This window comes from Rhipicephalus sanguineus, unplaced genomic scaffold (assembly GCF_013339695.2).
Source record: "Rhipicephalus sanguineus isolate Rsan-2018 unplaced genomic scaffold, BIME_Rsan_1.4 Seq1237, whole genome shotgun sequence".
Classification (NCBI taxonomy): domain Eukaryota; kingdom Metazoa; phylum Arthropoda; class Arachnida; order Ixodida; family Ixodidae; genus Rhipicephalus; species Rhipicephalus sanguineus.
This window is the reverse complement of record NW_023614542.1, coordinates 7,446-33,542: the sequence shown is the minus strand read 5'-3', so window position 1 is coordinate 33,542 and position 26,097 is coordinate 7,446. Positions and strand designations below refer to the sequence as shown.

The 26,097-nt window shown below is 46.3% G+C and overlaps 1 long non-coding RNA gene across 1 annotated transcript; it reads left to right on the top strand.

The window, feature by feature from the left end:
* Nucleotides 1–1,822: 1,822 nt before the first annotated feature.
* LOC119376497 (uncharacterized) lies at nt 1,823–13,337 on the top strand. The gene is made up of 4 exons (XR_005180582.2): nt 1,823–2,061; nt 6,022–6,139; nt 9,745–9,944; nt 13,205–13,337. It is a non-coding gene; the product is annotated as an uncharacterized LOC119376497 (long non-coding RNA).
* The last annotated feature ends 12,760 nt before the right edge of the window (nt 13,338–26,097 follow it).

The following is a 26,097-nucleotide window of genomic DNA, read 5'->3' as shown; positions in this document are numbered from 1 at the left end:
AGCAAGTGTGGACGTTGTTCAAATCACAGGTGATCAATAACACATATGCATCGTCATACAGAAGCTCCCTGTTGAAGATCCCAAACCACATGTCGAGATGCTTGGTTATACTTTTCATGCAAGTTATCAAGTGGCCAATTTTAAGTACAGACAAATAAAGCAAATTTGCCTGTGCTCTACTTTCTAATACACAATGAGTCTAGACACGAAAAAGATGAAAGAAAGGCAGGGAGGTTAACCAGGCTGAACTGATTTGTTGCCCAACAGTGGAAGGGGGGGGGGGTCACTGGTCAGAAAAAGAGCCCAACTGATGTGCATGGACACATAACAGTGTTCATCATTGATGCACGGATACTCACGTACAGAACTGGGTTGTTTTGAGAAATTGCAGTAGCATTGTTTCAGCCCGCATTGCAGATTATGCTTGCAATGGCATGTTATATGATAAAATTTAAGTGCCTGTTTTAATAAGTTTGGAGACGCAACAAAGGCTTTAGAATTTAGATCATGGCTGCGTGGAGACACATGTGCAACACAGCTAGAGAGTGCAATAAAGTGAGGATGCTCGAGGTTCACCTTAAAGAGTGGAGCGCGATAGCACAATCGCGGGGCCCCGAGTGCATCATCTTCTCAATTGCTAGCGAGGTACACTTTCTATCACTTTACTTTGTACCCCTAGTTTTTTGTTTAGCTCGGTCCCTTTTTGCAGTCCTTATTTTGCAATATCGTCAAGTGTATAATGCCAAAAAAGCGAAAAATAACCGATGTGCAAGCAAACACAGTGCCACACACATATTCTAACCTAATGTTTTTTGTTTTATTTTTAAGTTTCAGCTCCCAACACGCTAACAGAAATAGCAGTACATCAATGTAAATGAAAAAAAAAAAGAAAAGAAAAGCATTAACTGAGTAGGACTCGAACCCACGTAAACAAGTCGTGATCCCTACGCGTGAGCCTGCTACTCCAGCCTGCTACGCCACCCGCACACAGGTCATGACATCTTCCTAATTTAATAGATGAAAGTGCTTACGCGCTATCTGGAGCATAGTAGGTACACTATGAGATCATACTTATTATTGCGGGCATATATTTTGGGACCGTATCTACGCCTCACACTTTTCTCGTATCTTTTCACTATAGGTTGCCGATCGCTCGCGTATGAAGACACGGATGCTTACACACAAGCAATGTAATTTACACAAGCAGTTGAAGCTTGTTCCCCGAGGCTCTCTTGCGATTAATAGTCAGCCATCGCGCGAAACTGGAATGATACGCCGTTAACCCGTGCGTCTAGCTGTGTTCCCCTCCGTGGCTGTCTCGCTCGATCACGAATTCAGCGCGGGAAATGAAGCACACGGCAGTGCCGAGCGCAGCGGCGACATCAGCTGATCACGCCGGCTTGCTTCCCTTTGCTTCAACGCAACGAAACATCATGCCTTGCAAGATCACATACTGCATTACGTAAAAGTGTTACTGCTTTGGAGTCATCCTGCTATTCACTGAGGACGGACATACAACTACTGTAGAGTTTTGCTTCGGCGGCAAACATCGATCGTAAAGCCGCACTACTACGTCCGTGGTACAAGCAGTAGAAACCTGTCGTCTGCTAGAACAAAAAAAAAAAAAAGCTACTGAAAAAGTATATAACTTTTCTCGTATAAATTTTTCTTGAAAACATCATTATTTTTTAACTATTTTGCCCAACAACATGCATTCTCTAACAGTTTTACACGGCGACGTTTTCTTTTTCTTTCTCACGAACAACAATTCAAGCTAGATCCATCCATAGCCGAAGCCAGATGTTATTTGCCTTTGTTTGCGAGCGTCTCGCGTGTGTTCTCATCCACAAAAAGATTGAAGGTAAAAGCATTAAATTTACGTAAGGAAGCTTCGTTCCTCGTTTGTGCGGTGTGCAAAGATTGCACGCGATTCCCGCTGTTCTCGGAGTGCCGATGAAGTACGAGTCGTTCAAGGAATCAACGAAATGTGCGGGCGCTCGAATGACTCCATGGCTGACACCCGCGGCCACCTGCTACACGCCAGTGCGAAAGAAACTAAAGGTAAGTGGGACAGCTTATTATGTAAAGCATGCTACTCGGCGCAAGGCTCTGTTACCGCACTCGGACGTGGCGTCGTAAAGAGCCTTACGCACCTTTGCGAGCGACGACATTGTGCGCGTTTCCGATTCGCTTCGACTACGCTGATCTGAGCGTAGCCATGGCGCATCGGCACGGCCGTACGGGAGCGAATTCGCGAGAATTGCGAGAACATGCATGTGTGTGATGATCGATTTTTTCTTATGTGCATTGCAGTCAGCAGGACGCAAGTGGCGCTTGCTTCGTTTGTTGTTGATAAATCAAAGCCTGCAGCGCCATTTGCTGCTGGGCAGCATTTTGCTCACGTTCGCGGGCTATATAATTCGTAGCGTGGCTCAATTCACCTAGCCAAACACTTAAAATGTGATAATGAGCCTACATTCACGGTGAAGTGTTTATTATGCGCTTGAACGCTGGCTTGAGCTAGTTAAACGTAATCGTGTGTTTGCCTTGTGTAGGGAGAGGTGTTAAAAGAATCTTTGTGTGTATATGCACGTCGCCTTCGCGTGTCAGTAATATTGCACCAGCCAGCGTCCACGTTGGACATCTGACGGTTATGAAAACTTGCATGCACAATGTGATACTTCATATTCTGTCAGAGTTTCGCGTTTTATACATAAATGTGCAGCCAGCATGTAGTAGAATACATTACACTGCTGTGTGGCAGTAGGACTCAGTTCGTGGACTGTAAAGAGGCGGTGGCGTATCAGATTCCCCTCTCTTGCGGAAAGTAGTACGTAGGACAGACGGGGCGCTGTCTAAATGACAGGTTACGAGAGCACTTCAGCCTTGTGAAGAAGGGTAACGATGGCTGGCTCAGGATGCATTGCAGAGCTTGTGGGTGCGCCTCGGGTTTTGGGAACACCAAGGTGTTATTGGCCAACCGTGATGAACTAACAAGACTAATAGTAGAAGCCACCCAAATCACAAAGTTGGGTAGCGATTGTGTAAGCACGCCGTCTCCGACAGAAAAAGAATTGTATTTTTTGAACATGGATTAGTTTTGTGGTTGGTGCGCATAGCTTGTATAAAAGGTTATGATAAGAAACTATCACTTCTCTGCACGTCTCCTGTTAAAATCAGAATGACAAAAAAGTTCTCTGCGCATGACATCTGGCTGTAGCGTTTGACCATCACCACTGCATATATTTGTGCTTCGGTTGAAATAAACCATCTTGTTGGAAGTTAGCGCACGTGTTGTGTCCTCCCTTCTCGTCCTTGTGTCATTTTGCGCTAAATTTAATTTTTCCTAACGTCTTACCAACAAGGCCGAATTTGTCCCCTTGTGCAGTTCTTATGTGAGCTGTTATGCAGCTCTATTCACAATGTATCGTCGATTGTGGTCAACTTCTTTCAGCAAATTTACTGTGCTTTGGCCAGGCTTCAGTCCTAATGATTTCAGAATTTCGGCATGTGTGATACTGCCATCATTAGATGAAAAAAAAAGCATCCATCGTCGCAATGTTTAAGACTCTGAAGCCTAACAAAGTGCAAGGACTTTGCGACACAATTCGGATTAGCTCAACACTTGCACCACACAGTTTGCTTGCGCAGTTCTGTCTAATTGCATCACAAATAATATTGATGTCCATTAGAGCGTACCCGTTGTCGCCCTGTGCGCGAGTTGCCTTGAAGGACGCTGAAAAGGGTGGGATTCAATGACGAAGAGTGTGATGGTTCAGTGTTCGGCACCTCAGTACGTCGCTAGCATTTATTCGCAGTTACAAGACAACTGAATTAGTTGCCACGAAATATAGTGTCGCTGAAGGCTTTCTCTATCCTCAGCATCTCAACGTATCGATTGGCACGACAGACACAAGGTGTGATGAAACTAGGAGCTAAAATTGTTTGAATAGACGCGCTCTGAACCAAGAATGTGAATAAAGACGCACACAGCATCTTCGGATTGTCTTTGCTGAAAAATTAGGCATGCAGAAAGTTAGCTGACAATTTCAGAAAATGGACTGTAAGCGCTGAGTGCATACGAGGCGCTTGTCTTGGGTGCGTGTTCACTCACTACTTGCTTCCGGAAAATGAGGTTCTCAGCTACAAAAAAAAAAAAACATTCAAAGAAAAGCACGAATATGCAAAATATGGAGAAAAGGACACACTTCCCAAATTGCAAACAACAAAAAAGTGATTTTTTTTTAAAATTTTGCCTTACCCTGTGCTCTTAAAGGAGTACTGACACGAATTTTAAAAATTTTCGTATTGTTGCTCTAAAAAAATACTGGTGTCGAGAAACCTAAAACGAGTATTGTGGTGCCTGGGAATGCATCGTATATATTTTAATTACTGCTACCTTTAAAAGACACATTCCATTTCGATATCGAGGGGGCGGCTTCTCAGTGACGTTTCATAGCAGTGTGACGTCACGGGGATACAGAAACTTGCGACGTACTAGGGGCAAAACCGTCATCTGGTCGTTGTGCACGTAAGCAACGATGAGCAAATTGTCGTCCAGTGGCCCTGACAGTGATTTCTGTGATTTAGGCTGCATGCAGGATGCAGAACTCGCTAACTCAGGGGAGCTGTCTTGACTCGTCGGGATAATGTCCATTGCCGTGGGGCTGGCTTGCAGATGCTCAGCGACGAAAACTTCCAAGTCAAATTAGAATATTTTACACATATTCAACTCGGGTGTGTGGACAGCGTTGACGCTGCATACGGAAGAAACAAAAAATGTCCCTTTTTCGATGTCTCAAAATAGTGTCAGTACTCCTTTAACGAGCACAAGACCAAGGAGCTATTTTGAGCAGTGTCGTGGTAAATGGCTCACGCACAGGACAGTCCCAACAAGCATCACGTCTATTCTTAGCACTTTCTCTCTGGTAGGTAAACTATGCTTGGCTTTCGGAGTTTCTCTGTTTCGGTCCCTAACGCTACCGAAACGTTTCGGTCTCTTTAGGGACTTCGCAAAGCTTTTCTGGGAGCGCGTGCGGTAGCTTCATGGAAAGAAGCGCAAGTACAGTACATACTGGTGTGATCTCCTTGATGACATTGAGGTTGCAATCTTTGACAGTAGTTCCAAGCAAGGAGCACGAGTCAGTAAATATGTACTCAGCAGCACTCTTCTGGAAGGATCCTTACGATACAACTAAAAAAGCCATCTATGCTCACCCGTTCGCACTTCATGCAGCCGACTGCATCATGTACGTAAACTTGTGGCCACGCCTCAACGCCTCGGACATTTGCGAATTACTTGTATTATGTTTTGTCGAGCTTTGTCATGCAGCAGCAGTGAAGTCATAAACAGCTCTAGGCCACAACATTGTGAGAAGCGGCTAGTTACACAAGCCTACCAGAAAAGTTGGGGCTGATAGCGTTGTGGTCATGACATGAGCAAGTTGTAAGGACACTCTAACTCCTGGTAAATATTAATTTTATCATTGTTTTATTTCATCTGTACCCAGTTGCAGAAACAGTGAATGCCTCGTTAAAAAGGGACCTTACACATGAAGCCACAACGGTCCTGCATCGTCGCAGCAGAACCTGATATGATTTGTGTGTAAGTGGACAAAACAGAGCTAACGAAAGCCAAGCATGATTTGCCTACCTAAAAGGAAGCAATGAGGACATACGTGATGCTTGTCAGGGTTGCCTATGCGCTAAAGCCATCCACTCTGGTACTGTTCTGATAGTTCCTTCGTCTTGTACTCGCTGAGGCGCACCTTCGGCATCTTGAAGACGTTGCAACCATCTTTCTGTGACTGTAACTTTGCCGTACTTCGCATGCAACTACTACAACCCACAACTGCACGCGCTTCCCCGATTGCCAGCTCATCTGGCTGTGACAACAAAACTGGTTCTACCTCATTGCCACCATTGGTGCAAGCTCCCTATAGAATGCTGCTGTGTCTTGCACGTATATCTGTGACTGAAAAACATTATGCAAACTATGCTCATCTCAGAAATTGGTTGCAGCACTGTGGAGGCTGCAGGGTGGCTTTGCCAGTAGGAAGGGCGGAAATTCCTGAAGATGTGTTCATCCATGTTGCATCAGCTGCTTGGTGTTTTCATGGCATCTCTGCACACGTGTTGGGTGAGTAAAGTAAGGTGGTAGCAGAGCAAGGAAAACGAAAACATGGCAGCACCACTTGAAGCGCGTGCCTTTCACTTTGAATTTATCAATTTGTCATCGTGCACTGTGTGGCCTGTAATTTTTAAAGTGGGCCGCGGCGGCTGCATTTTCGATGGAGGCGAAAATGTTTGAGGCCCGTGTACTTAGATTTAGGTGCACGTTAAAGAACCCCAGGTGGTCGAAATTTCCGGAGCCCTCCACTACGGCGTCTCTCATAATCATATCTTGGTTTTGGGACGTTAAACCCCAGATATTATTATTATTAATTTTTAAAGTGGCACTTCTATTTGCTTTATATTTGCATCCTCATGCTTCGACAGCAATGTATTTGTGACTATTTTACATTGTTTCCGCAATGTACTTTCAAGTTCTTGGTGACAAGGCTTAAGAAGTGTGATAAACAAACCACTGATCTCTATAATGACATAACACACCTGATGCTTTGTTCTCAGCGTAACGTGGTTCATAGCTATAGCTGACTTCACCGTTTATTTGTGGCTGATGGTTGTGGGCAAGCAGCAAGCACGACTTCGGATTGAAGTGGGCGGTCATGGCTGCATAGGCTGTGCCATGTTGCTTCGTAACCACGGTTACTGGTGGTTACATATACAATAAAGGAACACAACGTACATTCGAAACGAGGTTAACATATCAAATATCACTGTAACAAATCATTGCCAAACAAATGCAAATGTCTCAAGCTTGCCACTTTAAACTGCCCCTAAACCACCCAGAGGTCAAAATATAGTTGTGGTTTTGCAGTTGTGCATAAGTCTACAACGAACACATAACCGTGAGAATTTTTTGAAACTGTGCCGTAAAAGTGGAGTTACACGTGTTTGATGATACAAAAGAGGCCCTCTCTGGTTTCGCTTTTTCCTTCTCTGTGCTTCGTTTGTCAGCTCGTCTCTCTTCCTGGCCGAGTGCTCCTCTTCACCATGCCAGGAGGAAGAGCGGTGAGCGGACAAACAGGCATTGTGGGTGCTGAGCAGATGAAAATGTTGACATCGCGGTAACACTGAGGAGCAGCACTGCCGAAAGGCCCAGAGAGGAGAAGAGATTGTTTCTAGGGGGAACTTGTAAGGCGCCCGCGGCTCGTAGTGCTGCCACAGTTGACATTGTTGATCGTGATGACATTCGGAACTCGATGCGCACATTTACTTGAAATGTTAAAAAAATATCAGAGGTGATTTAGAAGTCTAATGCAATTACTTATAGAATTATGTTTCGCTGCGAAAACACATAGCTTGCTTACACCTCATAGCTTCCACCCTGCTGCAACCAGTTTGTGGGACGGAGTATACATATCAACAATAAAAAAAAGATGAAAAATAACTCAGTATCACTAGTCCAATTCCAGCAATCGCAAACCTGTAAATAACTGAACTGCTAATACTGCTCTAACGAAACCCGTTCACAATGAATCAATGGTAATGAAAGTGTCATATTAGGAAAAGTTTCGCAGGAAAGCTCAGGTGAAGACTCTCTTTGAATGCAAAGCAGATACCATGCAACTAAGACGTGGATAGATGTCATCTAGCGGTCACATTACAAGCAGGATAAAATATTCCGTTCAGGTGCTTTGCTTGCATGCTATAATGAGAAGGGTTTTTAAACAAAGAAACCGTTGTTACTACTTTGCCCTGTATTACTGAAAATCGCTTTGATATGCCTTTTCCTTTTAGGCGAATGGTTTACCTACCCAGTGGATATAAGCTGATTTTGGATAACATTATGAATGCTCTTAAAACTTTGTTGACTGTACAGCTAACTTATTTTTAACATATGTCGTGGTAGGCATGAAGCAGTAGGCAATGCGCTTGAGTAATGCATAATGTGACAAAAATAATAGTACTTAATATTACAGGCTGCATACGTTTACATGTCTCTAAAAGTATGTGTACAAGTTTTTGTTTCACTCTAACAAAACATCCGGGCCATACTCACTATGTGGGAACAAATAGCTTCTGCCCTTTTTAACTCATCTCATCTCTTGGTGGTCAAAAGAAGCATCGATAGTGCATATCCTTCCTTTGTCAGGCTACCTATCTGAAACACTGAATCCCGTTCATCTTAACTGTGTGCGAGTTGGTCCCTTTTTAATAAGTTTCTGTGTTTGTGTGTGTGGGGGTGTGTGCATGTGGACGGAGGGGGGGCACACCACCTGTCACCCCGTGTGACTTGTAGATTTTCTGTTGTTTGTTCCACAGATACCTCGTAATCTGAAGAAACCAGCAGAATGCATCAGTGTCAGAGTTGGCTCCTGTAGCGCATGCAAGTAAGATATGGTTTGCAGGATCAGTCATTCTGCCACTTGCACGAGAAAGGGATACAGGAAGTGGTGCTGAACGCACTTGGTTAGCTTTGAATTGAGCAATCTTGAATTTCATTTTCGTACAGCATTACATAAGCTAGACATTACAGGTCTTATAGCAGTACGAAAAACATGCAACGAGCAAGGCTAGAAATACAAAAATTGCTCAAGGAGGTTCAACAGAAAACTTGGTTCACTTAAAATATTTGGCGTGAGCTCTGCGTGTTTTCCAGCATAGGTCCCCATTTCACAATTCAGCTCATGCAGAGCAGATTGTGTTAAGCAGGACACTCATTTTAACAATTCTTGTGGTACTTGTTCTCTTTAGTTCACTGGAAAGCTAACTAGTCACTGTCTTCATAATGGAATAGTAACGCTGAAAGTGCTGTGAAACATTTTCAGAATTTTTGGATCTGTGGCTACTATGAAGTTGTGTACACACAACACAGGCGGCAAACAGTGGGAGGTCAACACGACAGCGGTACGAGTTTATGCACTGCAGTTTGGTGCACATGCGTGCATTCCGCATGCGTGTGCCATGGCTCGACATGTCCCACTAGTTGACACGAAGCCAACGCTGCTTATTAGCATCAACTCCTTTGCCTAGTAAGCAGCACAGAATAGGACGGGGATAGGTAACATTATAATAAGTGTAATTTTGAGCACTAATTATGGTGCACATTAAAGCATCAAACTATGTACAGCAAACAGAACGACTCGATAACACATCAGGCAATTTCTGCTAGGATGCATGGCATACTGTTTTTTTTACCTTTAAACGCAATTTAAATATGTAATATTACTCAAATTGCGAAAAGCATGCCCTGCAATTCACGATCTTTTTATTTCCGCCAGGATCTAATCACACGTTCTGGCCAGTTGTCGGTCCCTTTAGTGATTAATAAATCTTTGCATATTTTTCAGTGTAGTACCACCATCAGTGTCAACGTAAGCCATTTCATTAAAGAAGCCATCCAGAGCATCCAGCTAACGTTGCTTCCCTGTCCAGTTAGGGTTGTGGTTGTGCTGGATGAGCTTTTTTTTACATACAGTGTGTAGTGAACTAACACCTTCAAAGTCAAGCGCAGGTTCAAAAAAAAAGAACTAAAAATGAGGTTGCAAATGCAGGGCCTTAACTTTAAGAAAGGATGCCTCAATAGGCCTTCTGGAAAATGGGAGTGTTTTCTTTTGCTGCAGAAATTCGGATATTATAATTTACAATTCTAAAGACCTCATCTACGACCTTGTGCAGGTTGATCTTAAGCAGAAAACCAGAAGTGGCAGTGGTCTCCAGAAGAGACCAAGGACCCCAAGCTCTCTGTGACACAAGCAGGAAGGGCACTGTGGTGCATTGAAAACTTGTGCCAGTAGTGCATTACCAGTGCACTATGCTGCTGTTTCATCAAGGAGAAAAGAGGTGACAAGCCCCAGAGGAACTTCATGCTCTACAGTGTGAGTGCCTGGGTGGTTTTGTTTTTGTCCTGTCACATGTGCTGAATAGTGGGTGAGATTCAGCCGCGTTGGCTAGAAGGAATAGGGGTGACAAGTGTGGTAATTTCTCTAGCCAGGTAGTGTCGACTTTTCACCGGTGCTGTTAGTGGCCCCAAGTGGTGCAGCTGTTCAGAAGTTTCAACATGGTTGTGGCTGCCGCCACAGACTACTGTAGCTTTGTCGTCTCGGTAAATGTTCAGATGCATCAGGAAAAATTCGCTATGTCACTTTCTTCTAGAGCTGCCAACATTTTGCATTATACTTGAGTTTTATTCCGGGCGTGAGAGCACAAATGAGCCTAGCATAGATTAAATGCTGAAATTTTACTCACGGGAGGCCCTGCATGTATGCCTGGCCTTGTTATCATAAGCACCTTGGTGGGTCAGCACGTATGGTGAAAAATTGGGTATCCGTTGCTTCATGAATGCTACATAATCCATCAATCACATCCAGTGAATCAGATGCAGTGGCATACTGGTCAAACGGTCTCGTTACAGATAAATGATGCGTAAATAGCCATTATTTGCAAAAAAACCATATCAGCACATTCATTGAATAAACCAGGTACAGCATGGACCACTTATAACAAGTTGCCAGAGTCGCAAATATCTGCACTATAAGCGGTACTGCCCTGTAAACAAAACATTTTTGGAAGGCTGTACATCTGAAAAACATGACCAACAGGCACCCGCATGATTCCGACTATCTAGGCATGCAACTTGGGCGTAAATTTGCCAATGTTGAAAGGTTAATGTCTGCGGACCTGCAGTGTCGACATAGTGAACGCGGAAACAAGAAAACAAAAAGAAAGAGTGCCGTAGTGGAAAGCCGCTGACTAACTCTTCAGACCTCCACATTTATGCGAACTTCGTTGTGGTACCACACTAGCCAGAAAGTATACGTCGAAAGGTTATTGAAATTCCGGGGGCGATGTCCAAAACACAGTGGCAACCATGAACCACCAATCTAGTGTTGCACATGCACTCCCTAGTTTTCGGTGAAGATTTAAGTCACTCCTGAATGCAACAACTGCAAAACGTTTCATTGACTCGGCACCAAACCGCAACCTTGATTGTCTGCAGACACTAACAACTAGGTAGCTAGTGCTCGTTAGGCCTAGCTTGTGGGAGTTTGCCCCAAACAACACGGATATCAGGCGTAGAAGATGTTGCACTCCTGTCCTAAACAGTGGGCAGCAGGTGTGAAACGAAGTTCCGGTCCGCGATCGGGAAAGTCACGCCAACTATCCTGAAAGAGTCTTCCAAGCTTGTAAGTCCACCTGCTGGTGGCAAAGGCAAAAGCTCTGTCGTGTCTCAAAACATTATCACTTGCTGGGGAATAGAGGTCGCACGCACAAGATCTCACTCTATGATGAGACTGTTTTCCCGACAGAAAACCGAAGAGCCAAACAGCAGTTACGTGCACTTCATGCAGACACGGGTGGCCCTTCATAGCGCAGCACACACACAAGCAGCCAGAGCAAAGGGAGCAAAGGCTTTTCTGTTGTCTAGGCAATCACTCCCCCTCCTCACACCATGATGCCCCCCTCGTTTTTCTTTTTTTTTCTTCCACTGTTTCCTGTTCATTCGCTCTGCATCTCATCCTTCATAACGCTGTGGTTCTTCTCTCCCAGGCTGATACGAAGCGCACTCGCTCCGTGTCTCTGAGAATTTTGCGGCAGCCGCCTTATAACCGGTGTTTCATGTGGGGGGACTGCACAGTAAGCGGCATGCGTGTATACGTGGTGCTTTATGGGAGGGTATGCTGAATTCAGAAAAAACTGCATTATAACCGGTCCTGCACTGTGAATGATTGCGTTATAAATGGTGTGAAGTGTACATAAATATTTTATGCACCTTAGACTGGGGCACATGTTTACATTGAAAAGTTGAAGATACTGGCAAAAAGGAAATATAACTAAACATAATTTTTTATTGTAGCCATTTGAAATGTTTCTTCTCGTTCCACAGACAGTCCTTACAGCATTCGTGGCCTTTGATCACGGGATTCAGTGTTATAATTTTTCTTCCTATGCTGGTTAGGGTTAACCAGATGTTGCACTTACTTGCATTACGACTGCAGCACTAATTCTGTCAACCAAATTTTATTATCGTTCTTCCCTAGTAATGCGCACTCTGAACTTCCCGTCCTGCGATGGCAGTTAGGTTGCCAGATGTCCATTGCTTTGCTTTGCTTCGTGCTTTGTTTTTTTCTGTGTAATTGAGTTTGAAGATTAGTCTCTCATTGTGCTCGAGCGGGGTGCTATTCCATGTCGTTCCTGTAACAATGACATTACACTGCTGTGTCATAAGCGCCGATTAGGTATTTTCTAGGGGTGTGTTAGAAATTTGTGGATAGGTGGTTAAATATTTCTCTAGTCGATCTTTCTATTGGATATATCATCAGTGTTCATGAACGCAAGTACTTTTTGGTTTTTCAAGTCTCCAACAGTGTGATAATTTTGATTTATAATTGCCAGAGTTCACATAATAAATTTGATTTTGTGTAGGGGAAATCACCTATGCTGCCATACAGCTCAATTGCAATTCACTTTCTGTATGTCTTGAGTATGCCAATAAATTACCTTTGTTTATAATGGTGCTAATATGCTTTTGATAGAGAATGCTCCACATTGTGCAGTTGTGTTCAATTTTTTTATAACACGAATTAATTAATTTTAAAGCTTGCCGTTCACTTATGCCTATTTCTGTTTGGTGGGCTGTTTTGGTCTGGCTGGCACAGACCTGCCTACTTGTGTGCTGCTTTTTCAGCTTCATAACTTGCAGCATTTCATGTTACAAAGCTGTTCAAGATGGTATTATTGCAGACAAACTAAAGTTTAAGGGAAGTAAATGCACATGTACACATTACTAAATGCTCATTTAGGGCTTTTACTGGCAATACTTAAAGTTTTTGTTAGTATACAGAAGACATTTAATTCAAGGTTTTACGTAATGAGATTTCAACAGATTTACTACACATAAATATGTTCAAAATAGTAAGAAGCACCTAGTTATTTTCCATGCAATAAGCATGCCATTACATTTTTTGCATGCGCTGGAGCTCACTCGTGCACTTTCCTTTTCTATTCACACAAATACATAAAAAAGCAGTATGTGCATTTCTTTTTCAGCATCATTCTGTGTGTTATTTCTTCTGCATGTGAACTAAGCTGCTTACATGTGCGTCTGACATCATGTGTTTATGATTTATGCATGCAGATGCCTACGGAGAACACCTCAAGGTGCATCCAAGCAACGTCCTGGAGGCACAGCGCCACCGGAATCTCAATCGCCATTTGGGGGACCTGCTTAAAGTCCTTAAGAAATGATTCCAGTGTGAGGCTTTCAAAACGGCATGAATATTAATTTATTCATTATAAAGTTTTCATTTTTAAATTCCTGTTGTTGCACATTGTTTTGCACCATCTTTCCATGGGTGAGATACAACTCGTGAAGTGATGGTGCAAGGTGACCTCATTTGAACAATCAATTGAGGTATGCAAATTGACACAGCTAGAACGTGCTATATAAAACAAGTTTTAGTCCTTGCAGCGGGGCTGGTTTTGAAGAGCATGTAAATTCTTTCTTTATGTGAAGGCTAATTTTATTGAATTTTACCAAAAGCTAAATTTTATGCCGTCCTAAGCAGGGAGAGTTTTAGCTGGTGTCTTTTTCTATTACATAAAACCCTGCATTATTTCGTTGCAGTATGACTGCAGCTTATGATGTCCAGCATATTAATTCAGTGGCTTCTTAACACATTTGTTTCTTCTAAAAGCCTTTGTTTGCTCATCAAGGCTGTGTCTAGATAGCAATCATATTTCACCTTCATGCAACATTAAGAGAGAAATATTCACACGATTTCTACACAGTACAGCTTTACAAATAACGTGAATGGCCAATTGCCTCTTATGTTGCTTTCCACGAGGTCTAGGACGTCCATCTGATTTTCGCATAATGTGGCAGATAGCTGCATGATTTCCGCATTATGCGGTTTTCCGTAAGCTGCTGTTGTCCGCATATTTCCGCATGATATGGCACTTTCCATAAGCTGGGGATGTCCGCATCTTTCCGCACGATATGGCACTTTCCATAAGCTGGGGATGTCCGCATCTTTCCGCACGATACGGCTTGCCGTAAGATGCGGATTCCGCATCATGCGGCTTTCCATATTCCAATAATTCCGTATGTACGGATCCGCATATACGGATCGTTTCAGTAGGGGTTTGTGAGCCGCGATTCTGAACGTGCTACTTATCTTTCGTACATGTTTTAAATATTTCTGAATACGGCCCTCTGAATAGCCCCTTGGAGTTGTCTACTGTTTGCCACCGTGATACCGCACTTGTTGTTAGCAAAGGCCCACTGCCAGACAAATTCGAACGGAAAGCTTCCATAATTCGTGGCCCTGTTGTCGCTGCGCTGATGGTTCCCTTCCGTGCAATCCTCCACGAGGCGTTGTATCACGCGTGGCCCCGTCGGTCGACCTTGCGAGCGGGAAATATTTGGCACGTGGTCGCTGCATCGGGAATACATTTTTTTGCGAAGCGCCGGCCACTGTTCTCCCCGCGAGTGGCAGCGTGCTTCGTGTTACTACGGAAGGTGTCCTTATCACGCAAACTACCGTAATTTATTCTCGGCGGAGTCTTCGGATTGGCCGCGTCATGTCGTCTTAGCTCGTCCCGCCCTGTGCCGCCACGGCGTCGACCCTGAAACGGTGCCGCGAGCCAAACACTCGCATCTGTTGAACCAAGAGGCACGCTTCGCGCACAGGGAAGGCGCCTTTGAAAGCGCCCATCGACAGAGACACGCTCGCGACTTCTTGTCGCACGTCCACCTGCGACCCGCTTTTTGTCGTCGGGACAGTTTTGAGCCGCCGCACAAGCTCAGTGGCGAAGTCGCCCTTCAGCACCTGGTCACATGGGTTCGGTTCTGGCTTACGACGGCCGCATTTTGATGGGAGCAAAATGCTTCTTTAGAACGGCAAGCATGGCGAGTTGGCGGCATTACACGAAGCAAACAAAGCAGAGGCGTAGCCAGAAGTTTTTTCCGTGTGGTGGGGACTTCCGGCCTTCCTTTATGTAAGTTCGCGCGTGTGTTTGTTCGACGCACAAAATCCAAACAAGGCACGGTGGAAGATGGAGGCTCCTCCTCTTCTGTTTCTGTTAGTGGAGAGGGTAGGAAGCATGCACGAAGACAGCCTTGAAGAAGGTTGTCGAAACGTTGGCTCCCTGCAACGACACTCCGTGTTGCAAGGACGCATACAAAACGCGTACACATAAATAAGCGTGTAACAATCCTTGGGAGGGGGCCCCCTTAGGTAAGCCACCGAAAGAACGGGCATCCTGACTACGCGAGCGCCGATTCGCTACTGAACGCTTCATTGCGCACGAATCCATACGTGTCAGGTAAACAGGGCTCATCAGCGTGACAGCATCGCACTCTTGCTCTGATTTGTCCCGCTTTCTGGCGCCTTTTCTTGTATTCTTGTCTGTGTGATAAGGCTTTGTGTGTCCCTATGTCCCTTCTTTGCTTTTCGCGCGTTTAACTTAAACAATACCGCCCTGGGCACGTTGAAGAGCATCAATACCACTGGCGTAACCGGGGGGAGGGGCCGTTGTTGAACCCCCACACCCCGATATCTTTCTGTTTTCATGGGTTCGAAACAGCGCGAAAAATACGAGGACACAGAAACAACGAGACAGGACCAGGCACTGAACTACCAACAAAGCTTTTTATTTGTGCGAACACGAATAAACACGCTTTTCACGTGTGAGGAGGGGGAGGAGTACCGAAAGAACGCAAGCGCCCTACCCGCTTTTTTATATATATAGTTTATATATAGGGCTCCGTGTTTTCGGTTTTATCCGAAAAAATTCGATAAGCATTCGCCGGTAAAATTTTTCCGATAAGCTTCGATTTCAAGGGTCAATATGACCTGGACCAACACCAACTCACCCAACTTTTTATTATACTGGTTCTGTTCTTTATCGAAAGGGCAAGTTCTAAGCGCCCATTGGTACATCTTCTGGTTTGACCGATTTAAAGTTTACCGCGCGTAGCTGTATTAGGCGACACAGTTGTATTGTGCTCCGACTCAGCTTCCTACATGCAGAAGCTTCCAAGGACTTGCAACTCTCCGTCCCCGAATTCAAGGTGCTTGACTTCAAAGATCCGTGCCACCTACTCAACAATGCTCTGGAGGATGGATTCAGGACGAGCTCGTTTAACGTAGTTCAAGATTCTGTTGTGCACTTTCCTGCCCTGTTGGAAGTGGCCGCGGGAGCTGCGCTGTAAGTTTCTTCTTGTGTGCTTGGCCATGGGCATGTCCTTGAAGTCGCTGAAAACCGTATGTCCGTCGAGGTGGTTCTCGTTTTATGAAGCTCTAGGAGATATTTTGGACTACTGGCGCGCCATCTTGTCTTTCTTAGGAGGCGACAAAGCCAAGGGAACGAAGTCTGAGAAGCTCAAGAGTCTTATTTCATCGCCTGCAGCTGTACCCGACTTGCTCGTTAAGATGAGGTGCCTGAAGACCAATTCGTGTGCCGTGCTCTCAATCATTACGGAACTTGAGGCAGAGAGTACCCTGGTACGCAAAGTTTATCCCATACTAGGGGTTCATTTGCACGCACTCATCAGTCAGTGGCGTGATCCAACCGGGGTCTTCGCATCAGATTTCGCAAGTCTGTTCGACCTCCTTGACGAGAATGACCGCTTAACGAGTGTCGCAGACATTCACGATACTACGATGCTGTCGCCGAAAAGTGGGGACAGACATCTGAGAGGAACCTGTGCGATCAACTCCAGTACACCAAAGAATCGTTTTGGTACTGTTCAAATAGTGAATCCAAATGTGAAGCATGAGCTGCCCTGCGCGTTCCAAACCTATGCGTCTATTTTCAATTAGTGCTTCTTTAAACTTACGACATGAGCCAGCTCCTGAGTGTTTTTGCGAACTGTCAATGCTACGAAATATGTAACATTGTTGAACCCCTGTCGTTTTGGAGACTTCACAATGTCCAGTGGCCAGTGCTTCCTCGCTTCCTGTTTCTAGCGCTAACGTTGAAAGGGCGTTTTCAAAGCTGAGAGTCGTCACTCCAAATGAGCGCTCTTCGATCACTGACAGCAATCTCAGAAAGTATGCTTGCGTGTTTTACAATAAGCTTTAAGCTAAGGTTGTTAAACGCACAAATACAGGTGTTTTGAGTTCAAGTGTTTCGCTTGTGCATATATGTTCTTGTGCATTCAAACCTTCCAGAAAAAATAAAATGTGCTTCGTGTGTTTTGATATTTTAGTATTCAGATATGAATTGATCTAAAATTTTCGGCCTTTGAGAATTATACGCAAAACTCCGAATTTCGGAGAATTGGGGATTTACGAGAAATAAACTCCGATAAACGCCGAATTTCCGCCAAAAATATAAACTCCGATAAAAACCCGCCGATTTTCAAGAAATATAAACACCGAAACCACATAGCCCTACCCTATACATACAACGTATCAAATTAACGGTGCAGATAGCTAATCTCTTAGTCGGTTAACGCTATCGACGGGGAACTGACACGTGCTGACCCGACGTGATGCATTATGAAGGCTTCATAGATTTCTCGGGCTCTTGGAGCGAAGACCGGCAGCAAATTGGCGATTCATTGCATGGGTGCGGGTATAGCCCCGATTTCCAGCAGACGCGCATCGTTCGCAGTTACCGGGATCACCGAGCCCGAGAGAAATCTATGAAGCCTTCGTAATGCATAACGTCGGGTCAGCACGTGTCAATTTACCTTCGTTAGCGTTAACCGGCAAAGAGATTACCTATCTGCACCGTTGATGCGTTGTATGTATAGGGTAGGGCGCATGCGTTCTTTCGGTATCCCTCCCCCTCCTCTCATGTGAAAAGGGTGTTTATTCGTGTTCGCACAAATAAAAAGCATTCAGCGCCTGGTCCTGTCTCGTTCTTTCTGTGTCCTCGTATTTTTCGCGCTGTTTCGAACCCATGAAGCCTTACCAACAAGCTCAGACCCATACCCTTTTAAAGTTTATTTTTTACTATTTTGCATATTTACACACGCACACGCGCGCGCGCGCGCGCGCGCGCACACACACACACACACACACACACACACACACACAAGAACATGCATGAAGGGTGTCGAACGCCCCCCCCCCCCCCCCCCCCCCCTCCAAAAAAGAAAAGAGAAACGATCTGGCTACGCCACTGATCGGGACGTGGAGCTCAGCACATATGACGTCTCTCATAATGCAGTACTCAGTTTCTTGAGGAGCTCACGCTGTGTCCTTTTCTTTTTACAGTGCCTGAATGGCAAACAATTTCTTTCGGTCTAGAAATCTTTGCGTGAGAGCTGAAAACGGAACCTTGCTTCGAAGTCACGTACGTCGTAGTCGTGGGTTCCGAATTAAGCCACAGCATTGAACGACGAGCAGCGGCTTCCCGTCCGTGTTCTGCTCCCTGGATGAGAATGTTTGTTGTGGTTGGCGGGCCACTTGGCACGGCCTCAATCTGGCGCTTATCGTCGTCGGCCCGCCGAAGCCCCTTTCTTTTTTTGTTCCTCGAAGCGGCTGCCGGAAGACGTAATTTGAGGCGAAACGGTGCGCCTCGGAAGAACCGTTATTCGCGATTAGCCGAGGAAACGCCCATCCTGCCGCACAGATTGCCCAGCTATTGTGTTCTCGAAAGCGAACCGCGCGTTTCGCAGTCTTCTATGGCCCGACTTCCCAGTTTCTATATACTATATACTATACATACTATATACTATATACTATATACTATATACCATTCTATACTATATACTATATATAGCCGGGATACACAGTATGGGATACCGTACTGTGTATCCCGTCTCGATATTGTTTTTCCTCGGAGTCTTGTTGTTTCACGTCGTACGTCAGTGCTGCTCCGTTCTCCAAAGCAGCAGGTGCGCTGGCAAAGGCGTTGTCGTCTTCCAGGCTGGACTCACGGTCCAGAAAACGTAAGAGCAAAACGAGGCGAGACGAAGCAAGGAGACACACACACACAGAGACTGATCGGTGAACTCGTAAATGTAATTGCGTCCGCTTTCCGCGTGTAAGTACACGAGAATTCTTTTTTTTTTTCATTGGTTTGTCGGGACTGTGTCACGGCAATGCAGCGTGCTTGTTATTGTTGCTAACAACGTGTATTTATGACGTTTCTTAATGCCGCGTCCGTGCGCTCCTTCTCGGCGAGCTCATCTTGGTGTAGTTGATATACATTTCTTAATATTATTACGTGCGTGACAAAAGAAAAATTAAAGGGAGGAAAAAGTGGGCTGTGGAAGTCAGCGCACTGTGATTGCTGGGATATTTGCAGAGGCGAAGTAGAGCGGTAAGAATATCGGAGGCCGTACGCACGAAGCGCCACAGTTGTTTTGTGGTGATTTTTGTCGGAAGCGACCGATGGGGTGTCGTGTGGTGAGAGACTGTCGGAATGCAGCGCTTCTTCCGGTTGAGGATAATGGCGGCGGGAAGATGTGACCCGGCGGCGGACTTAATCGGTGCCAGGCTGCTTCGATCGCCGACAGGGCGCGCTCCCCATTCTCGCGGCCCTTTTGTTTCCGTGCGGGCGCGTTGGCCCCTTCCGGTTCTGGGCCGCCACTCCTCGCTAATGACCGATCCCCCCCACTCCGTGTCTGGTGCGGGATAATCTTGCGCGGCGCGCCCCGATCTCCGGACAGGCGGAGTATATCCTCTTCATCGAAGCAGGGCCGAAAGAGAGAAGGCACAGCCAGCGCCGGTCGCCCACTTCGGGGAAAACCCACAAATTGGGCAGCCGATCTTCACCGACAACGCAACGAATAGAAAGCACGCCTGCGCGCGCAAATTATGCCGCGCATTCGGGCGTGCAGTGCTCGAAATTTCGAACGTGAAGGAGCGATGCGTTTTCCGGGCTTCTCTCTCGACCTTCGCTGCCGCGCATTTCTGTATCGATGCTCACCGCTGACGTAGCTCCTGCACCTTGGCTGTCATGCATCCGCCCAATCACTCGACTGCGTGTTGTCGCGAACCCTGTGTTAACGGGAAGCAGTGCAGCCCGTGCGTAAATATATTTCCCCGTACCGAGCATACATTAATTTATTTTGTTAATTTAATGTTTCATAAAGACATTTAATCACCGGCTGGTTTGCCTGACTATAATAATAATTGTTGGGGTTTAACGTCCCAAAACCACGATATGATTATGAGAGACGTCGTAGTGGAGGGCTCCGGAAATTTCGACCACCTGGGGTTCCTTAACCTGCACCTAAATCTAAGTACACTGGCCTCTGGCATTTTGGCCTCCATCGAAAATGCGGCCGCCGCGGCTGGGATTCAATCCCGCGACCTGCGGGTCAGCAGTCGAGCACCTTAACCACTACACCACCGTTCAGGCTGGTTTGCCTGAATAGGCAATGTAACTTGATTTAACAGTGCACTGCAGTGCGCTGCTTAAATCATGATGAATCCGTACCAACTAGGTCAAGTTTCAATTCTCAGGCAATGCAACTTAACATCTCTCTAAACGAAGAAAGGTTCCACCAAGTGCGGCCTATAAGTGCGCGACTTAAATGTCACTGGATTGCATGCGTCGGATAATGTACTCAATTTGCCTTCTTTTCCCAATTAACCTTTACAGGAATTAGTCGGGGCTTGTTTCGTGCTCTTTCGCCCTCACGTCGGTTCTTGCTGTCTTTGAAACTCGTCATCAAAGCGTGCACGCCCACCGAAGGTGTGGTGCTTGCAAGATTAGAAGCGTACACGAATTAGTTGTCCATATTTAAGGGGACGATGAAGAGAAAAACGATCGTTCAGGAAGTTGCACCTTCAAAATACTGGTAAGCGAGAAAAGAGGCAAATAAATTGTCTGAGGTTTACCTCTTGTACACCTGTAGTTATCACGAGCGAAAGGTATGTTCTCTTGGTTTTGCACGTGCTATTTGCACACATGCGGCGGCTTCGATCTTGGCACGCTTCCACGCTCGCTATTCTGGCCTCCCTTTGCTCCCGGCGACTTTGCCTTTGCTTGAGATTTCGTGGCGCAAATCCACTTACATCACAAGGGGGGACCATAGCGGCGATTTTGTTTTATTTTTATTTGTGTAAATATTGAAATCATAAACTGGCTAGTAGCATAGTTGAAAATTTTGTTGAAGCGCACCAAAAAACAGACGGACAGAAGAGGCTGACAAGGAAGAGGCTGTCCGTCTGTTTTTTGGTGCGCTTCAACAAAATTTTCAATTATGAACGTAATCCAACTGGCCCAACTTACCATCTTGCTGCTAGTAGCATAGCGCGGGAACACACACGGACAAAGAACGAACACAAGCGCTAACTTTTACGATGAACCAACAAGCCCATATTGGTACCCTTATTGAAATCATGCTTTGAAATAGAATTTTTTTTTTTAAACACGAGCATGGTTTCCCAGCTCATGTAATTGCATTGTTCTATTAAGTATTCTTCGAAATCGGTCAAGCGGCAGTTGCGATTTCAATAGGCTCAAATAGCTGAAGGGTATTGAACACAGGCCTACACACGCTACAAAATAAACAGGCATTAACAAAAAAAATTGATTGCACCACAGTCTCTCCAACTTTGTTTAGTCAGCCTGAAAAAACCACCGCAGTCGAGTGGAAACTTGGTCTGTTCCAGCAACACTGGTACGCCGGCGTTGTGCCACTTGTGAGTCTTGTGACACGAACTGTATAGTGGTTCCACCCGTTCCACCTATGCCCAACGTGCAAACGAACATGAGACGTGCTGCACACAAGTGCAGAAGGTCCCTGCTGTTTTAGGGGCGATGCTCCTTAAAGCGGCACCCGTTCGTCCCCGTCGTAGCAGTCGTAGTGCGTAACCAATCTTAACGCTGCTAGTACCAGATCTTGACCTCCAAGGTGGTGCCGGTGGGAGATTTCTTCTGTGCGTGGTTGAACAATAAAAAATTCGCAGCGTGCGCGTTAACTAAAAGCCGAATTCTTCTGTCTCTCATTCCCCATTAGCAGCCATTGGCATGTTCCAGTAGGAAACGTTAGTAGAAGTAGAAGTGTAAGTGTTAGCTAAAAGCCGACTTCTTCTGTCTCTCATTCCCATTAGCAGCCATTGTTTGCCTCCAAGGTAGTGCCTGGTGAGATTTCTCCTGTGCGTGATTAAACAATAAGAATTTTGTTCAAAACGCCGTTGATTGATGAAATAAACCAACGAAAGACGCCAGATGTTTTCTAAAAGCAAAACGAAAAGACGCCAGATGTTTCTAAAGCAAAACGAAAGGCGCCAGCTGCTGCTTAACGAAAGACGCCAGATGTTTCTCCTCTCCTACGCCCCCTATGTCTACTGAGCTATGTCTACTGATTAACGTGAGTGTTTGGGCGAGTTGGTAGTTCATCGTGAAGAAAATTTCAACAGCGCCGGAGTAAACACGAATGGACGAAAAGAGAGCTGACACGGACAAGCGCTGACTTTCAACCGATTTTTGATTGTCTTTTCCGCGCTCCAGAAGCTGGAGAAACTGTGCAAACTAACGTCCCCCGCTAACAAAAGAAAAGACGGCTGCCAGATCAAGCACAGGGACTCGTTCGTGCCGTGTGCCGGCGACGTCGTGTATACGTCATCCCATGTGTCATGCGGGATGAAATACGTCGGCCAAACGTCAAGGTGCGAATGTGCAGAGCGGCAGCTCCGGACACTTGAGCGCGCATTGTAAGGGCCGGTGTGGGTGCCTGCCTGCCTACAATCAAACTGAGGTAATCTACAAAAAGAAAAATGTGCTCACTAGAGAAATTGCAGAGGCGGCCCACATTGCACGTTTGGGGCAGGCATGCATTAGCATGCCTACCGTTGACTTGCGCAAAAAAGAAGTGGATTATCTTTCTGAATAAGAGGCTGGGTCCGAGCTAGTTGGTACACTGACATTATGAAACCGTTAAGCGCACAAAGACGGGAACAAGAAGACGACACACAGAGCGCTCTGTTTGTCGTCTTCTTGTTCCCGTCTTTGTACGCTTAACGGTTTCAGGATTATCTTTCGCATGCGCATGCTCTCGCAAGATGAAGTTGTCTGGACGTTATCTTTATTTATTTTGTCATCGCAAGATAAAGCTGTCGGGACTTTATTTATTTGGTCACTTATTAGCGATCATGCGCAGTAATATAGTCACATGTTGTCTTGCGCTGCGCAATTTTTTCACTACCCATATGTGTCTTTTCTGAAATATCGGCAGTTGTTCCGTGTACGCGAATACAACCGATGAGCGAAGCTCCTTAGAAATGGGACGCAAACGACTATGTACAGCGGTGAGCACTCTTAGGGTGAACACGCGAGCGCGTGGCCGACGGCTCTGTCGGCGCCGCGTAACGGTCATCGGTGGAAACATTGCGCATGCGCATCATGCGTTCTACGAAATACTCTTTCCACCGCGCGCACGCAAGCGTATCCCCGACAAGCATATCTATGACGCAGTGCGCGTGGTGGAAAGAGTGTATCGTAAAGCACATGCTGCGCATGTGCAATGTTTCCAACAATGGCTGTTACGCGGCGCTGATAGTGCCGTCGGCCACGCGCTCGCGTGTTCACCCTAACAGTGCTCACCGCTGTACGTTTTCAAATTGTGTATTTCGCCGCGCGCCTTGTCTTTCGCGCAACGCGCGCCTTGTTTTTTCTTTGATTTCTTCTTTTTTTTTTTTTTGCGCCAGCGCCGCATCTACGTTGCAGGGAGCTGAGCTTCGACAGCGACGGCGGGGTGCGGGCCTAAGGAGCTTCGCTCCTAAAAAAAAAAAAAATAAGTTGGATTAAGTCAGCGCTTGTCCGTGTCAGCTCTCTTTTCGTGCATTCGTGCTTATTCCCGCGCTGTTGAAATTTTCTTCGCGACATCTACTGGATGATTGGATTCAGCCTGTCGCTTGCGTTGAAGCGCACGCACGGATGGCGCAGTGGGCACGCGATCCATGACGAGACTGGGCGCGGCTAACGCCGGCGAAGCTGAAACATGTCTAATCGGGCGTTTTGCCAACCGATATACACTTTCTCATTGAAATTTAGTCACGTGGTAACTGTACCGCAGCGGCGACCTCCGCAGCGGACCACGTCGATTGACTTGGAGCGAGAGACGCAGGGACGAAAGAGCAGCAGCTGCGGCTGTATGTACCAAGGAGGTTAAAGAAAAAATTGCTGGAGTGGCGACTATTGCGCAAGAGTGAAGCCGTGCCCACCACAAGATGGCGGCTGCGCCCGCCATCTTAGTAGGGGCACGATGAACCATCGGCGTTTGGCGAAGGCAAGCGAGCGTTTTCTGCGCACGCCTGAGGAGTTTAATATGGCACCTCTTAGGGGTCAGATACTGTTCCAAGTGTGTCTTTATGTTACTACTTTTCTTAAATAAGCGTCAAAGTCATGGCAAATTTTACTGGAGATCAATCGTCAATACTCCTCTCGACGGGTTACTTTTGTCGGCAACAACGATCTTTTATTTTATAATTAACGTAGTATTTACACTAACAGATCAAAGCCATTTGATCTCTAAGTGGGCACCATCAGAAAAGAGTATGTTTCCGAGCTCTTTGGTGGGCAAAAGCTGGCTTCACTTTTGCTGGCAAGGCGTTGCGAAAGCTTCCACTCCAGAATTTTTTTTTTTAAACCTCCTTGGTATGTACACACTGTAGTATGGCGTCCGAGCTAGCCGAGAGCCTTCTCCTATGTCTCGTGCTCAAGCCACGCGGCTCTCCGTTTGCCAAAAGCGACCGGACGCGCCTTGCGTTGCGCTCCAAGCGGCACAAGGTCATTGCGACGGGATGGATGACCTTGCAAGACGTGGAGTAGTAGAGCTCTTTCTCTAAAAGAAAACGCAGGTGGTGGCGCCATCGTGGCCTTGTATTTCCAGCAGCGTTTCCAGCACCAACTCTCTGAGACGTCGTAGATTATTTTGACAGTGTCCACCAGGCCTTGCGTAGTTCTTAACCGGTAAAAATGAAGTATATTGCCCTTTTATGAGGCCATAGTCCCAATGTGCTGAGTGTCCGGAAAATTGGTTGTGCCAGTGTGGCGAAAATACAAAAAAGAACAGCGAAATCCTTGACGTCACGGTGACATTCGGCGCAAAATTGAAAAATGAAAGTTTCACCTCCCTTTTCTCTTCCGTCAAACAACAATATAGTTTTCAAATAATAGTTTGTTCGGTGCAAAGTGATTCTTTTTTTCTCTCTCTCTCTTTGACGGACGAGGGCTGCCGTGGGTCTGTTCTCAGTCCTCGTCCTTCGCGGTGTACGCGGCAATATTCGTTCAACTGTGATGCTTCGCCGAACCGTTGCCGAGAGCCGCGCCCTCCTCGCAGGCCTCCGCTGTCGTTCCCGAGCTCTGCTGAACGCGAGCCGAGCCGTCCTCCGAGCTACCGTTCTCGCACCAGCTCGGCGGCCGGCGGAGGGATCCTGCGCTCGTGCGTGGGCGGCAACGCGTCCTGCAGTCAGGACACCCTGGCCACCGTGAGCCCGGCCGAGGACGAAGACCAGCGGCCGCTGCACAGCCGCAACCCGTCGCTCACGCTGAGCACGCTGTCTCAGGAGGAGGCGTCGGCCGCCGCGGGGCCGACGACCGCGAGCCAGCCCGCCGCTGACACCGTGCGCCGAAGCTACAACGCCAGCGTGCTCGGGTCAGTTTCTCCACGTGTTCGCTCGTACCTCGAATGCTGTGTTTGTGTTAGTCTCGATCAGGGGTCTTAAAGGGACACTAAAGGCAAATAACAATTTATGTCAGAGTGAAAGCTCAATGTATGACAACTTCTAAAACGGCAATATTATCAACAGCAGTGCCCTACTTACCGAGAAATTAAGCTAAATGTATCTAGAGTTACTGTATACATAGTTTTCATGTGACGTCACACCGTCGTCTGCTGGCGGTGTCCGCCATGTTGGAGAACAGCGACAAACGCGCGCGAGCATGCCCAAGCGTGCGCACGAGTGTTCATCGCTGTCTTCCTGCAGTCTGTCGGCGTGGTAGTCGTTGATTTTGCTACTTGCGAGCTATGGAGTGTTTGAATGATGGCGCCTGTCAGGCGGAAGGAATTCTGCCCGTCATATTTTGCCGAGCTGGTGGGTCCGACGCGTGCACGTT